Source organism: Eleutherodactylus coqui, unplaced genomic scaffold (genome assembly GCF_035609145.1).
Source record: "Eleutherodactylus coqui strain aEleCoq1 unplaced genomic scaffold, aEleCoq1.hap1 HAP1_SCAFFOLD_113, whole genome shotgun sequence".
Classification (NCBI taxonomy): domain Eukaryota; kingdom Metazoa; phylum Chordata; class Amphibia; order Anura; family Eleutherodactylidae; genus Eleutherodactylus; species Eleutherodactylus coqui.
Genome location: NW_027102155.1, coordinates 182,613 through 198,332, shown reverse-complemented (window position 1 = coordinate 198,332; position 15,720 = coordinate 182,613). Strand labels below are relative to the sequence as shown.

At 49.5% G+C, this 15,720-nt stretch overlaps 1 long non-coding RNA gene across 1 annotated transcript; it reads left to right on the top strand.

The window, feature by feature from the left end:
* Positions 1-4,944: 4,944 nt before the first annotated feature.
* On the top strand, positions 4,945-10,486 carry LOC136598671 (uncharacterized). Its single transcript, XR_010788829.1, has 3 exons — positions 4,945-5,044; positions 7,930-8,223; positions 10,424-10,486. It is a non-coding gene; the product is annotated as an uncharacterized lncRNA (long non-coding RNA).
* Positions 10,487-15,720: the final 5,234 nt, after the last annotated feature.

Below are 15,720 nucleotides of genomic sequence, written 5' to 3'. Positions count from 1 at the left end.
CTCGCAACGCAGAAATCTCACCCGATCTTATCAGCCGTGTGAAACTGGCCTTATTCTTTAGTTGCGGGTTTGTAACTAATTGCAACCTCCGTCCCCCGGAGACTGAACCTAGCTATCGGGTTGTTCAATATAAAGTTGTCTTCAGGTCCTTTTAGACGAGCCGATTATATTATTGTTCGACCGGGCGAATGGCGTCACCGCGGCCTCGTTCACTTGTGCTCTCTGTTTAGACAGGCAGATCCATTGTTGAATCATTCAGTCTGTATAAACGGAACAATAAGTGAAGGAGCCGATGGTGGCGTATATGCCTGCAGAAAATGAATGAAACGCGAATGAATATCGTTTGTCGTCCAGTCGTTGGCTCGCGTTTAGACTGAACGATTTTTATTCGCTTTCGCTTGTTTGAACGATAATCGCTCCGCCTGTAGGCACCTTTAGGCCTCATGCCCACGGGGAAAATCAGGCCCGCTACGAATTCTCCATGGAGAATCTGCAGCGGGTCCCTCCTGCCCCGCGGACATGAGCGCTGAAAATCAGAATAAATCAGAATTAACTCACCTCCCGCACGCTCCGGATACTTCCTTCGCCGCGGCGTCATCTTCTCTGCGTCGCGGCCGGATCTTCTTTCTTCGGCCCGGCGGATGCGCAGGATGACGTCGGTGACGTGCCCCGCGCATGCGCCGTCCCGAAGCAAAATGATCCGGCCGCGACTGAGAGAAGATGACGCGGCGGCGAAGAGAAGAAACGGAGCGGGTGAGTAAAATCTGATTTTTGTCTCCCGCGGATCCGGACGGCTTCCATAGGCTTCAATAGAAGCCCGCGGGAGCCGTCCCCGCGGGAGACCCGCATGAAAATGGAGCATGGTCCAGATTTTTTCATGCTCCATTTTTTTTTAAAATCACTTTTATTGACCATCCGCGGGTATTTATCTACCCCGCGGGTGGTCAATGCATCCCTATGGGGTGCGGATCCGCGTGCAGGAGAAGAGTTAAAATCTGCTGCGGATTTTAATTCTTTTGCCCGTGGACATGAGCCCTTAGGCCTCATGTCCACGGGGAAAATTAGGCCCGCTACGGATTCTCCATGGAGAATCTGCAGCGGGTCCCTCCTGCCCCGCGGACATGAGCGCTGAAAATAGGAATTTAAAAGAATTTACCCATCCGGAGCGGTTCGGGAAAGTCTTCTCTTCCTCACGGCCGGATCTTCTTTTTCGGCAGCGGATGAACTCGGCACGTCGCCGGCGTGCCGCGCGCATGCGCCGGGCACATCCGCCGAGCCGAAGCAAGAAAGATCCGGCCGTGAGGAATAGAAGACCTTCCCGGTCCGCTCCGGATGGGTAAATTCTTTTAAATTCCTATTTTAGGTCTCCCGCGGATCCGGACGGCTTCCATAGGCTTCAATAGAAGCCCGCGGGAGCGGTCCCCGCGGGAGACCCGCACGAAAATGGAGCATGGTCCAGATTTTTTCATGCTTCATTTTTTTAAAAATCCCTTTTATTGACGATCCGCGGGTATTTATCTACCCGCGGGTGGTCAATGCATCCCTATGGGACGCGGATCCGCGGGCAGGAGAAGAGTTAAAATCCGCTGCGGATTTTAATTCTTCTTTTGCCCGTGGACATGAGCCCTTAGGGAACTGGGCTGTCATTATTCCGACTACCTGGAGAGGGATGCCCTGCCTGGGGGGCTCATACATTTGGCCCCAGCATGGCCGGTATGCTGCAGCCGCCTGAGGGAAGAGAGGAAGACCTTCAGCTGACGCCAGGCCCGGGAGCGATGGCCAACATAATGACCATATTTGCGCATGCTTTTGCGTACCTAAAGCAAAGGTGTAATAGAACGTCAATGTATTTACTCCGATGAGTGCGTTTTGCACGAGGATTTTGCGTACTTGGACAAAAGTAGGAACTGTCGTATTTTCCTGTGGTTTGTGCAGCAAAGTCCCCCAGAGAAGTCTATGGGAGGAGCGCAAATACGCAAGAGGGAGCGTGAAACACTGCGCAAAACACGGGGAATACAACACATCTGGAGCTTATAAAGCTAAATGGTTTTTTAATCCACGGAGGGGTGTGTCGTGTGACCTGGCCCTGCGTTCGCACAAAGTACAGAACTACACGCAAACACGAGCGCAAATATACTTAATTCACTATAATGCGCTGCGGCGAGTGTTTTTCTGCATATGGTCGTGTGAAGAAGCTCTAAGGCCGGGCTCACACGGCCAAAAGTGTAAAGCGCAGCGTGGAGCCGGCTGTGACCGTGCATATGGCGGCAAAATCCTACTGCACATGACTGTGTACTCACGCACCCCGCCATGCGCAGCACACCTGTGTCTTTTTATACTCCCCTTAGTGATGATGCGTATACCCCCGCCCGTATGCATGTAATTGTATATACATACGCGTATATATGCTTGGCAATAGAGAATAATGGGCTCTAACTCACGTATTAATGGTGCTTGTGTATTACGCAGTTCCTTCTGATAAGCGTACAGCAATGTAAGTGATGTTGAGTTACCGCGTATCGCACGGCGTACAGATCCCATGTAATACGCTGTAAACATACGGATGTGTGACTAGCCCTGAGACAGGCTGTGAGGTAACAGCCATCGCAGAACCCTCAGCCACCAGCCATGGCTTCTTCATCTGCCCCAATAGGGCCACCAGCTGCTTCCCTACAGAATGGGGGCCGCTGCCGCAGTGTGTGAACGGCCGTGGGAAGGGGACTGCAGCCGTCTGTCGGGACATGTATTCTGTAGACGGCCCCTGTCGTGACATCCTCCAGGCTGGTGACAGAGCAGAGCCCTCCTCCTCGGCTGCCTCACTCTCCGCCTCAGTGCTACAGTCTCGGACGGAGGACATTACTCCGGTGATGGGAGCCGGGCTGCTGACAGGAGGATGCGGCAGTCATCACTGGCGGGAAACACGGTGAGTCGGGGGAGACGGGAGGATGAGCTGTGATATATCGTGCAGGGGCGTAGCTAGAGGCTCATGGGCCCGGGTGCAAAAGTTTAGCTTGGGGCCCCCTTCCAGACCCGTCCACCCACCACTCCTTTTCACAGCTACTCCTTGTATATCACTTTTAGCTACATTACTGTTTTTTTTAATGACCCATCAATGGATCATTAGTAATCAGGGGTTTTAGATTTTTAAAACATCCAGAACACAAGCCTCAAGGCACGCTTTGCTTCCTCAGGAAAGAAAAAAATAATTCTATATACACATACATAATACAGGCACACATACATTGGAGACAGCATGAGCTAACTTTTATCACATGTTAGGGCTCATGTCCACGACCAGGTTTTCACCACGTATTATGCACACGTGGTAATCCCAGCATGCTCTCTTTCTCTGCGTACCACGTAACGTGAGCCCTGTACACTTGTATGATACACTGCCCATACACATTACATTGTTTTCATACGCATTGTCACTCTAAACAGAGTGGGGAATTAAAAAAAGAATCCCCCTGTGCATGTGCAGTGCTACACAAGGCCATATGTGGTCCCTGCCGGCAGCGTGCATGGTTGGGAAATGTGTGAGATGCCGGTGGTCTCCCACAGTGTTGTAGGCTTACAGCTGTGGCATTGAGCCCTCAGTCACCAATACAGCGGCTCGGTTCTAGCATACCTCTAATAGTGAAGTCAGGTGCCGGCTCGCAGAACCCCCCTCACTCACCCCCACTCCCCATCACACAGAACCCCCCTCACTCACCCCCACTCCCCATCACACAGAACCCCCCTCACTCACCCCCACTCCCCATCACACAGAACCCCCCTCACTCACCCCCACTCCCCATCACACAGAACCCCCCTCACTCACCCCCACTCCCCATCACACAGAACCCCCCTCACTCACCCCCACTCCCCATCACACAGAACCCCCCTCACTCACCCCCACTCCCCATCACACAGAACCCCCCTCACTCACCCCCACTCCCCATCACACAGAACCCCCCTCACTCACCCCCACTCCCCATCACACAGAACCCCCCTCACTCACCCCCACTCCCCATCACACAGAACCCCCCTCACTCACCCCCACTCCCCATCACACAGAACCCCCCTCACTCACCCCCACTCCCCATCACACAGAACCCCCCTCACTCACCCCCACTCCCCATCACACAGAACCCCCCTCACTCACCCCCACTCCCCATCACACAGAACCCCCCTCACTCACCCCCACTCCCCATCACACAGAACCCCCCTCACTCACCCCCACTCCCCATCACACAGAACCCCCCTCACTCACCCCCACTCCCCATCACACAGAACCCCCCTCACTCACCCCCACTCCCCATCACACAGAACACCCCTCACTCACCCCCACTCCCCATCACACAGAACACCCCTCGTTTCCCCCACTCCCCATCACACACAGAACCCCCCTCACTCACCCCCACTCCCCATCACACAGAACCCCCCTCACTCACCCCCACTCCCCATCACACAGAACCCCCCTCACTCACCCCCACTCCCCATCACACAGAACCCCCCTCACTCACCCCCACTCCCCATCACACAGAACCCCCCTCACTCACCCCCACTCCCCATCACACAGAACACCCCTCACTCACCCCCACTCCCCATCACACAGAACACCCCTCGTTTCCCCCACTCACCATCACACACAGAACCCCCCTCACTCACCCCCACTCCCCATCACACAGAACCCCCCTCACTCACCCCCACTCCCCATCACACAGAACCCCCCTCACTCACCCCCACTCCCCATCACACAGAACACCCCTCGTTTCCCCCACTCACCATCACACACAGAACACCCCTCACTCACCCCCCTCCCCCCTCTTAATCATACCGAGGACGTTCCCTCTCACTGACTGCACTTACTTTCACTATGGTCTCTGCGCAGGCAGCCCCTCTTGCACATCGGCGTTTCCTCCCAGGAACTCCGCTCAGACTCCTCCCCTCTGATGATCTCTGTGCTGGAGAACCAGATGGGGGAGGGGTCTGAGCGGAGGTCCTGGGAGGAGCGCCGATGTGCCCGGAGAGGCTTCCTGCCTGCGCAGAGACCATAGTGAAAGTAAGTGCAGTCAGTCAGTGTCGCCTGACTGACTGCAAAGTAAGCCCCGTGGGCCCCCTGGGGCTCAGGGGCCGGGTCGCAACCGCACCCCCAGCACCCCCTATATGTACGCCAGTGATATCGTGTATATCCCGACAGACAGACAGACTGCTGTGTGTATATACTGTATGTGTGCATGGGGGTCGGGAGGACATGTCAGCTGTACGGCACGGGGGTAACAAGTTGGTCTAGTCAGCATGCAGCCCGGACTAGTTGTTGTACTTGGTTACCAAGGAGCAGGACTGTCAGCCACAACACAAGGCTGCCTGAGGAGAGGAGGCTGCGGAGGGAAGCCCTGCACGAGGGGGTGTGAGGGCTGTCAGAGAGGGGAGGGGAATATGAGGGCTGGCATTGAGGTGAGGGGAGTATGAGGGCTGGAATGGAGGTGAGAGGGGTATGAGGGCTGGCATGGAGGTGAGGGGGGTGTGAGGGATGGCATGGAGGTGAGGGTGTATGAGGGCTGGCATGGAGGTGAGGGGGGTATGAGGGCTCGCATGGAGGTGAGAGGAGTATGAGGGCTGGCATGGAGGTGAGGGGGTAGGAGGGCTGGCGTGGAGTTCAGGTGTGTGTGAGGACTGGCATGGAGATGAGAGGGGTATGAAGGTTGGCATGGAGGTGAGGGGGCTATGAGGGCTGGCATGGACGTGAGGGGGATATGAGGGCTGGCATGGAGGTGAGGGGGGTATGAGGGCTGCCGTGGAGGTGAGGGGGATATGAGGGCTGGCATGGAGGTGAGGGGGGTGTGAGGGATGGCATGGAGGTGAGGGGGTAGGAGGGCTGGCATGGAAGTGAGGGGGGTATGAGGGCTGGCATGGGGGTGAGGGTGTATGAGGGCTGGCATGGAGGTGAGGGGGGTATGAGGGCTCGCATGGAGGTGAGAGGAGTATGAGGGCTGGCATGGAGGTGAGGGGGTAGGAGGGCTGGCATGGAGGTGAGGGGGTAGGAGGGCTGGCATGGAGGTGAGGGGGTAGGAGGGCTGGCATGGAGTTCAGGTGTGTGTGAGGACTGGCATGGAGATGAGAGGGGGTATGAAGGCTGGCATGGAGGTGAGGGGGCTATGAGGGCTGGCATGGACGTGAGGGCGATATGAGGGCTGGCATGGAGGTGAGGGGGGTGTGAGGGCTGGCATGGAGCTGAGCGGGTATGATGACTAGCATGGAATTAGATCAACAGTTTAGGGACATGAAGTAATCCTGCCGTATTCCGCCCCTCAGGGTCCTGTAATGTAAGGCTGGGTTCTCACATGTCGGATTCCCGGCGAAAAACTCGCGGTTTGGCTGCAGCGAAAAAACGTGAGATTTCCTCCGGGAAAAGCGCTGCTTCAAAACCCGTGGCACTGTGCCGCAGGTTTTGAAGCGGCCTGGCCGGCGAATCCGCGCCGCAGCACCGGCTTTTGCCGGCTTTGCCGCGATGGATTCGCTGTCCCGTGTGGACAACATTTCTGAGAAATCCGCCCTGTGCGAACCCAGCCTAAGAAAGCCGTTGCGCTGTCCGTGTTTTAATGTCATACGACCCCTTTATGTATGCTGAGTATATGGCCGGGCTCACACAGTGACATTCATACTCGCTGCGCCCGCCAATCCCCACGCACACGTAATACACGTCCAGATAGAACATGCTGTGGATTTATTCTCTGCACCAGTAATACACGTGTGAAAACCCGCAGATGTGAGCGATCCAATACAAGTCAATGGGCTAACGACATCACGAGCTGCATATAGGAGAAGTGCGCATGCACAATAATAATACACCCGTGTGACACCTGTATGACTTGAAACGCGATAGCGAAGCCCAAGCACTTTTACAACACTGTGGCTATGAATGTTTTGGGGTGAAAGTGAAGAATTCCTATCCTATCCTCTGCCAGGAAGTTAAGTTGACTAAAATACTTCTTTGGTAATTTTTAGAGACATGTTTTCACAATTAATGCTAATCTGACCACTCCATAGTGTTTTTACGTCCTGCCTAAGTGAGCTGTAATTCCCGGGGACGTAAAAACATGCTGCCTCTGGGGATTAAAGCCCTGCAGGCTCTGGACATCGCAGTTCCTGGCTGCCAGCTCCCGGAGGTAACCGACAACCTGGAGCTGTCATGGGGGGCCGCAGGAAGCCCCCTTCCCACAGTTACACGATCGCCAGTATCGCCCGAATAACCCATGATCATAGTATGAGTAGTCAAAAGCACAGAGCTGTCACCGGAAGCTGCTGTATGTGGTTCCCGGTCACTTCATTGCTGTTATCCAATGGATAACAGCGACCATGTAAAAGTTTAAAAAAGGTGTAAAAGAAAACCTCTCCCCTCATGGATTATGTCCGTAAGGGGAGATGAGATTACGTTCGGCCCTCGGATTTATATGTGGATTTTACCCTGGCTGTTGCGGACGCGCCCGTCGCCAAAATAGCGGACGCATGCACAAAAGCCGGGATAATATAAAATCCCCCCGCTCTTGGCTACCAAACGTTGCCGAGAGTCTGGAGATGCCACAGGGGGCCGTGGTCCTTGGTCACATGATCGCTGCTATCCAATGGATAACGGCGATCACGTAAAAGATTTTTAAAAAGTTTCACCTCCCGTCACGGATCTATACTTGTGACTCGGCTTTTTAAGAGATAAAAAGGTTATGGCGGTGAGAAGACGGCAACAGAAAATACTATATTATTAAAGAAGACATTTTATTATTAAAATTAGTAAAGAAAAAAAAACGTATATATATCTGCGGGCTGTACCGAAAGTGCAGAAGTGGTCATAAATTCTTTATTAATTGATGTAGATTGTTCAACTTGCACATGTAGTTGGAGGGACTCTTCCTCTATACGGGGGCTTCAGAATCTTGATCTTCCTTGCAGGTCAGTAATGGATTCCAAACAGAAACAACGTGCTGTCATAGAGTTCTTGATGAAGGAGGGATGACGGCTGTCCGACATCCACAAAAGGCTGCAGAATGACACCATTGACAAGAGGAATGTTCACAGGTGGATGAAGAGGTTTACAGAAGGTGAAACCAGCACTGAAGACAAACCACACAGTGGGAGACCATCAGCTGCGACCACTGACACAAATCGTCAGCGAGTGGATGAGTTGATTCACGGCTGGACTAATGGGTTGAGGTCAAACAGTGACCTCCAGGACTGCCAAGTCTGGTAATATTCCCAACTAGTAATAACACGATTATGTGTTACAAGTACAAGTAAATCAATAATTCATCTGTGCACCAAAATGGATCTATTAGCCCCTTCTCCTATAAACAGTATATAAACAGATTAAAATGGAATGTGTAGGCCCTGTAAGAATGGTAGAGGGTGATGGGGAGAAAGCAAATCTGTTAAAAGGTTTATTCCCCAGTGCATTCACACAAGAAAATAAAATGTTAGATGAAATGCAGAGTGATTTTTCTTGGACATAGAGTGACCAAAAAGGCGCAATTGTGGCATTGTGTAATTTCTTTTTTCTGACCGCGTCCACCCTGCAGGATAGATAATGCATTATTTTTTAGGTCAGACTTTTACATTAGTGGCGGTACCAAATATATTTGGGGGGTTTTTTTGCTTGTATTTTTTAATTATAAATACAAGAAAAGTTGTTTTTTTTTTAACTTTTAGTATGTTTTTTACAATAAATTTTTTTTTGTCCCCTTAGGGTACTTGAACTTGAGGTTGTTTAATCGACTTTAACATTTGATGGAATACTTATTGCTGTATATGGTATTTTTATCAGCATTCTATTATGACGGGCCACAGGGAACCCTGAGGGCTTCAAAAGGCCTTGGGCTGCCATGACAAGCGAACAGCACCTCGCAATCTCATCACGAGGGCGCCGTTCGGGACTCTCAATCTCCGATTGGATATTTATAGGGTTAACCATCGGTGTTAGCGCTCACGCTGATCATGGCAGTTGTGGTGAATTATCAGCTGTCAAAAATAGTCGGTATTCACCATCTCTGGAGTAAAATTGGCTCCCAGTCCCGCTCCACACAAACCTTCCCCAGGAGGGCGTATATATACGCCCTTTATGGTGAAGGTGTTCAATTTTAAAACATCTGTCTTCGGTAGACCATCCCTTTTTTTTTAATAGAAATCAATAGTGATCAGCCCTGATCCGGCTGCTCTGATGCCCGGTAATGTCATGTATTTATGGGTTGTGCTGCCAATGCAGAAATTGGTCTTATAGAGCGACACACATACAGAAGGATCCGGAGCCGGGAGCCACCTTCTATGGCATCCACAGGGATTATAGTCAGGGGTTTATGTTTGGTCAATTTCACTTTTGCAGTCTCTTAAAGGGATTGTCCAAGAGTTTAAGAAATAAAGCTAACAGTAAAATGTTATAAAAATAGCAATCATTACACTTCCGTTAAATCACCAAGCGCTCTGGTGCCGATGCTCCTGGGGTCCCAGCCATTCTTTATTCTCCTGGTGCAGTGATGCACTATACTTCTGGTTAACAACCTCAGCCAATCCGAGGCCTCAGTAGACATGTGCCATACATGCTAGCATGACTGCCGAGGCCAGTGATTGGTTGTAGTGGTCACATGGCTGTGGTAGTCACATCGACAAGCCAATCGCTCTAGTATCTTTGGCTGTCATGAATGGAGAGGTAGTGCACACGCATGACCACCGGTCCGAACATTCATGGACATGTGAAAGTTCCTAATTTCTTGATCGTTGGGATCCATGCAGTCAGACCCTTGCCAATCAGATGCTTATTCTTTATCCCTAGGACATTCCCTTTAATCATATCTTAGAAGTTACCCATATCTTCCTGCACAGAGGTCTTTAATGTCTTTTACACCCCTTACATGCCCTAACACAGCAGAAGACCGGGATATTGGCGTGTAGAATGACTTTTCCCGGCGCGGATCATACAGCAGCTATATGGACAGTCCCTCTACGGGGATCACTGCTCTCACACCCTCGGTGTATATATATTTGCAGTATTTAATCATCTTAGAGGGCATTAGGCTTGAAATGATTAAACCCATTATACAGCATTTACCTGTTTAGAACGTTTATAGTGTTCTTGCTGATGGTTTTGTTGCCTTTCGTACAAGTCCGGGGTTAGAGTATATTAGAAGCATCTTGGATAGTACTAGGTAGCAGTTACGTCTTCGATATATAAAGTACTGGCGCATCGCTCACACGGATGACTATATTTACGGATATTTCACTCTATACACCGCGGCTGCAGGAAATGCGCTTTCAACAGTAATTGTCTGCTTGGCACAAATAATACTGCATATCCTGGCCTGCCAATCTTTGTCGGAATTGCTAATGAGATTACAGGTTTTAGCATTGCAAGAAAGCATGCAAGTCTCTTCTAAATCCTACCTCTGTGTCTTTTCAGGCAGCTTAAGGACAGGACCCATGAGAAGAGATTGAAAGCGGCAGCGCAGTCGTGAGTGGTCTGCTGGTGTTTTGGTGCCAGTGACTCAAGCATCAGCCGCCTAGTGGGAATAGGAGGTAGAGCATGCTTCAGGAGAGCCGTGCAAGATATTGTGTGACATCTTAAGAGCTAAACTTGGAGTCAACATTCCTATAGCTAAGGATACCCTGAAGAGTCAACATGGCCACCTCACGGCTCGCGAACAGAAGCACCAGGGACATCGCAAATGTGATGCAAAGGTTGCAAGGTAAGTGACCGTCAAATAAACTGACCTTTAGTGCATTATCACTTTAGAATACGCCTCTGCTCTGACAATCGTAGCTGGAGCCGTCCAGGTGTCATGGAAGCCAGAGGCCTTTTTTTCATGCACCCACAGAAAATAGTGGGCATTCTTGAACAAAATCACTCAAAATAGAACCTGCTGCAATATTTTTAATCTTTACCATTGGTACGAGCAAAAAAAATTCACAGGAGCGTATATCGGCCGCCGTTTTCACGGCCGGCGATATACACTACCATTTGAGCTTTCTTCTTCTTTTCCTCCCTCTCAACAGCTCTCTACATCTCTACTCCCTTCTGACTGTTTGCAATGGGAGGGGTGAGACGGAGGTGGAGCTAAGCTGCTGCCCCCTCCCCACGTGTTCTCCACAGCCATTGCAAACAGCCGGAGGAGAGGAGAGGCAGTGAGTCGGGGAGGGGGAGGGAAAGTGGAAGACAGCTCAGATGGTAGCATATATCCGCCGGTCGTAAAAACGACGTCATGGCTATCATAGATAGTAAACAAAAATTATTTTAAAAATTGGTAAAAAAAGACAAAACAATACAATAAAATTATACACGTAAAAAAGAAAATGACCCAAAGCCGACACCAACCCAAACCGTCATCGTATGCATCCTGTAATCCGAAGCTATACAAAAAATATATATCTAAACATCCAAAGCAAAATGAGGAACCCATTCCTGTACTTTATTTTAGCGTAAATAAACTAAGAAAAAAACAGGTATAAATTTCAAAAAATCTTTTGAAAAAAAATAGAAAAAAAAAGTCATTGAAAAAAGATATAAAAATAGCCCCATATGTCAGGGGAAAAATTATGTTGGTAGCTGAAGGAAAAACAATAGGGCAGTAAAACCAGCACATGGGTAAATTCTTTAAAAAGTGTCCAGTCCCTAAGGTGCATAACAGCCTGTTCCTTAAAGGGTTTTACTAATTAAAACCCGATAATAGCACATTTTATTTTTGTAATCTGTTTTTATTTTCCGATTTGTAGATTTTTCTTCAATTCTATTATCAGTGCATGACTATGGGGCCGCCCATTCTGCATTCAACAGCATTTAGAGATACGCTTTACAGCAGCCTCATGGATCATTTACACAACGGACAGGAAGGGACTCATTGCTTCTATGGGAGACTGTTCTAGACATGTGCTTTGACATGTTCAATGGTAATTTCGCAGGGAGGGGGAAGAGGTGAGCTGTGACCATTACCTATTTTAAATGGTACACCCTGTTTTATCTACATGTATTGTAGGTGTTACCTTTCATTGCAATCCTGCCTGTGATAATAGTGACTGCTGAAAAGTTTTCCGTACAGAACAGGAAAAGTTGGGTTGATGATCAGTATGAAAATATAGGATTTTAGGGATTTTTTTTTTTTAAATACAATTAGTGACCAATTCTTTTCTTTTTTAAAGGTCACCAAAAAATCTTATGATTCTTACAATTCTAAACATTCTCATTAATCATTGTGTCCCCTGTATCAGCCTCAGCAGTAATAGTATTACTATTGAGGCCTTTGTGCGGGTCACTGTTATTACTGAGGCCACTGTGGGGAGTCACTATTATCACTGAGACCAATACAGGGGACAGTATTACTACTGAGGGTCACTGTTATTACTAAGCGCGACAGTAGAGGGGACAGTATTACTACTCAGGCCTCTGTGGGGGTCACTATTACTACTGATGTCAATATAGAGGACAGTATTACTGCTGCGGCCAATATATATATATATATATATATATATATATATATATATATATAACATTATTGCTACTGAAGCCACTGTGGGTGTCACTATTATTACTGGGGCTGATATAAGGGACACTATTACTACTGAGGCTGATGTAGTGGACACTTTTACTGCTGACGCCACTATGAGGGTCACTATTACCACTGAGGCCAACACAGGGGACAGTATTACTACTCAGGCCTCTGTGGGGGTCACTATTACTACTGATGTCGATACAGAGGACAGTATTACTAATGAGGCCACTGTGGAGGCTACTGTTACTGCTGGGGCCAATAAAGGTGACATTATTGCTACTGAAGCCACTGTGGAGGTCACTATTACTCCTGGGGCTGATATAGGGGACAATATTACTACTGAGGCCATTGTGGGGGACAATATTACTACTGAGGCCATTGTGGGGGACAATATTACTACTGGGGCTGATATAGGGCAAGCACTATTACTATTGATGCCACTTTGCAGAATACCTTAAGCTGACTTAGGTTATGTTTATACTTGGCGGAAATGCTGTGGAATGTGGCAAATTATGCAGCATTCCCGCTTCCAGATACGGCCATTTAAAGCTGTTTTTTTTCTCTTCAGCGCCGTAGAAATATGGCGCTGCATTAGAAGTCCGTCGCAGGTCTCTTCTGCCAGAGGGAGCGGGTGCTCAGCTGTCAGATAATGGCTGAGCACTTGTTCTAACAGTGGGGACTGAAGATACCTTTTGTTACACGCTATTTAACTCTTTGCACGTTGCAGTGTAACCGCGGAATATAAGAAGCAGAAAAAGGAAGGGGGCTCCCTCTGTCACCCATTGGACCCCCGTAATGTGATTACGAGGTCTCAGTGGGTTGCTATGGAACCCAGAAGCTTGGATGTAGCCTCCAGGTCTGTGGCCGAGGAGGCTCAGCCTCTACTAACCTCATAGGCTTTCTAATGCACTACTATACTGGAGTGCAGGAATTACCTATATTGACACCGGCATGCGTCTGTCATGTTGTGCTACTGGGACCTGTAGTGCTACGGGTTTCCAGCAGCACGTTTCCAGAAGTGTGGGATGATTGAGCTGGCTGGGTGTATATTGCTCCAGCTAGCCAACCTCCATCGGTCTGTTGCACATATATACCAGCCCCTCTTACTAGAGGGTTCTAGTCATTTGTCATTTATATCATTCCCTCTCAGAACTGTGGAGCTTGGCATCATGCATGTTCTGCTTTGGTGTTATTGCACACATGAGGTTCTGGGTAGGATTCCCTTGTCTCTTTGTTTGTGTGAACAGTGACATGTTCAAAGTCTGTATGTAGGTGTTTACACATTAGGTGTGAATTTTCCAGTTCAGTGTGTGTTCCTGCCTGTCACCATATAGACAACGTGGTTTTGTGGGCTTACGTATTCTGGCCAAAATACAATCCCTTGTGTGTACTAACTTGTTAGATATTTCCATCTGTCTGGGTGTTGTAGTACATTGGTGAGTATTTTGGCGCTTATCGTTCAGTGTACGTGCATGCACCGACATTTATGAATTACTGCATATTTACTGTGAATGGAGGCGCGTGGGCCGGAAAGATCCCCAGCTGCCTACACCTCCATTCACTGAGCGATGATCAGGCCTCATGCAGAGTGCTGGGTCGGATTCCGCTGCGGGAATTCTCACAGTGGGATGCGAGCCGTGCTCCTGCAGTGACCCTCACGTCTTACTTCCTCCAGTGTCTACTCCGCTCTGCTGTGTGCCGTCTGCCGACAGCATGGGTGGGTGCCAGGAAGCCAACGGCGGTACATAAATATATCCCATTGCATTGCCCATCACAGCTGAGGTAATGTCATGTTTAAAGGGGTTGTCCCACGCCGAAACGGGTTGTTTTTTTTTCAACCCCCCCCCCCCCCCCTGTTCGGCGCGAGACAACCCCGATGCAGGGGTTAAAAAAGAACACCGGACAGCGCTTACCTGAATCCCCGCGCTCCGGTGACTTCTTACTTACCTGCTGAAGATGGCCGCCGGGATCTTCTCCCTCGGTGGACCGCAGGGCTTCTGTGCGGTCCATTGCCGATTCCAGCCTCCTGATTGGCTGGAATCGGCACGTGACGGGGCGGAGCTACACGGAGCTACATGGAGCCCCATTGATAAAAGAAGAAGACCCGGACTGCGCAAGCGCGTCTAATTTGGCCATTAGACGCCGAAAATTAGGCGGCTCCATGGAAACGAGGACGCTAGCAACGGAGCAGGTAAGTGAAAAATTTCTTATAACTTGTGTATGGCTCATAATTAATGCACAATGTACATTACAAAGTGCATTAATATGGCCATACAGAAGTGTATAGACCCACTTGCTTTCGCGGGACAACCCCTTTAATGCAGGTGGGTTTCGGCCCACACTGCATGCCCCAGTCAGACTAGGGTTCTTTAGAAGTGGACACATGCAGTTACAACTCCGTGTGCAATATCCCATTGCAGTGCCCAGCAGAGCTGATGTAACGTCAGCTTTAATGCAGGTGGGCAAAAAATTAATTGGATTATACTGTAGGCGAGGGACCCAAAAAATTGGTGTACCAACAGTACTAATGTACGTCAGAAAAATTGCCCATGCCCAACCAAGAGGGAAGGTGAAACCCATTAATAGCTTTGGTTAATGTGGCTTAATTTGTAACTAGGCCTGGAGGCAGCCCAGTTAAAATAAAAATTGGTTCAGGTGCAAGTTTCAACGCTTTAATGAGCATTGAAACGTATAAAAATTGCTTACAAAAATTATATGACTGAGCCTTGTGGGCCTAAGAAAAATTGCCCGTTCGGCGTGATTACGTCAGGTTTCAGGAGGAGGATGAATATTATACACAGATTGATGAAGCAGAAATGTCCCTGTTTTGGATGGTGAGAGAGAACGATGCTTCCATCCGCGGGTGCAGCCAACGTATTGCTTAGGTATCGCTGCTGTCCGCTGGTGGAGAAGAGAAGTCTGGGGAAATCCAGGCTTTGTTCATCTTGATGAGTGTAAGCCTGTCGGCACTGTCGGTTGACAGGTGGGTACGCTTATCCGTGATGATTCCCCCAGCCACACTAAACACACTCTCTGACAAGACGCTAGCCGCAGGACAAGCAAGCACCTCCAGGGCATACAGCGCGAGTTTAGGCCACGTGTCCAGCTTCGACACTCAGCAGTTGTAGGGGGCAGAGGCGTCACCGAGGACGGTGCTGCAATCGGCTACGTACTCCCTCACCATCCTTTTACAGTGCTCCCGCCAACTCAGCCT